We start from the raw sequence: 1,595 nt of genomic DNA on the forward strand, positions 1-1,595 counted from the left end.
GCACTTCCCATGATTTTCCATGTGCACGATGTGTCTGAACTTTCCAAGGAATTTTCGAGTGGAATATTATTTCTTCACAAGATTTCTCAAAAACAAAGGAAATAGTTGATGATAGATATACCAACAGATTAATGACTAGCAACCTATATTCACACACGCATTGTTTTGATTGTACACATTCACATACAAAAAATATTGTAAACATTTTTTAGACAACAAAACAATTTTTGGGTCTTTGTTTGTCCATGGTCACTAGCTTATGTGAACTTATATCCTTTCTGAATATGAACTTCTCCTCACAATCTAGACTAGTCGCGCCATCGCGTTTTCTCTAGGTTGACATTTAGAAAATATATGCTGATAGTGATACTGGAACATTTGTTTCCTTTCAACTTCCACAGGCATGCATGAGCATGCTTTACACAAACACCTAGCATGAAAGGATTGCAAAGACTCCAGAGATGAGCCTGACATCCATTTTCTTCCTCTCTTTTTTCCATTGTTGATGCTGCTAAACTAGAGCGTCTTCCGGTCAAAGAAGACAGGCCTGCAGTTCAAACATCAAGTCAATTCTTTCATAAGCAAAATACAGAAACATTTTTGCAGTTAGTTTTAGTTCAAATTTGGAGAAGTTCAAATCCTCCAGCAGAGAAGATATTTGTGAAGAAAGAGAGGTCAGGGAGAGGGAGGGAGTGAGATCGGGGAAGAGAAGTAGCAGCAATACCTGCAACATTGGCGTCCGTCGACTGTCGCCATGGTCAGAGTTAGGTTGGCGCCGTCGTTGAGCAGGTGGACATCCGTGATGTATTCATGGAGGAGGAGCTACGGTGTTTGGGGCGGGTGGCGCAGTAGCGGTGCCCCGGTTGCAGCACAACAAGGGAGGTGCTCGGGGGGAGGTTGACGGCTGGTGGATCCAGGGGGAGGCTGTCCGCCGCGGCCGTGGATCCAGGGGGAGCGAGGCACCGTCGCGGTGGATCCAGGGGCAGGGAGGCCGCCACCGCGGTGGATCCAGGGGGGAGGGAGGCCGGCGTGGTGGTTGCGGCGGAGTGGCGGCCGGTGGAGGCCGGAGGTGCGTCAGGACAAGGGGGCGGCGGCGCACCAGGAGGAGGTGGGGGCGGCGGCCTCGCGCCGGAGGAGGTGGGGGCGGCGACCTCGCGCTGGAGGAGGCGGGGTCGGCTGCGGCGGGAGGCGCTTAGGGACCCGGGGGCGGCGACGCGCCAAGAGGAGTTGGGGGCGGCGGCTTCGCGCCGGAGGAGGCGGGGCCGGCGTCGCGCCCAGAAGGAGGCGGGGGCGGGGGAAGGTGGGCACCGGCTGGAGGTCGCGGGCACGGGGGAAGATGGGCGATAGAATAAGAGGTTGGGGCCTTTGGGCCTTTTCTGTTAGCTCGCCCGATATCAGGAACTTCCCATCGGGCCCTTTTAGGGGTACACCGTGATCCAAATAACTATTATAATCCCAAGATTAGAGTAGTGCCACTATATATATATACATAAACACTATTCTGATCACGGGATCAGAATAATATTCTGATCACAACCTGAACTTCCCGAGTAACGCGCCTGACCTTCCCCGAGTACTAGGTTGAACTTCAGCTA

At 52.7% G+C, this 1,595-nt stretch overlaps 1 long non-coding RNA gene across 1 annotated transcript; it reads right to left on the minus strand.

Annotated features, from left to right (window-relative positions):
• Positions 1-342: 342 nt before the first annotated feature.
• LOC125522817 (uncharacterized) lies at positions 343-1,357 on the minus strand. The gene is made up of 2 exons (XR_007289979.2): positions 725-1,357; positions 343-547 (listed from the first exon to the last, which is right to left on the minus strand). It is a non-coding gene; the product is annotated as an uncharacterized LOC125522817 (long non-coding RNA).
• Between the last annotated feature and the right edge of the window lie 238 nt (positions 1,358-1,595).

Source organism: Triticum urartu, chromosome 7A (genome assembly GCF_056163025.1).
Source record: "Triticum urartu cultivar PI428250 chromosome 7A, HENAU_Tu73, whole genome shotgun sequence".
NCBI lineage: Eukaryota > Viridiplantae > Streptophyta > Magnoliopsida > Poales > Poaceae > Triticum > Triticum urartu.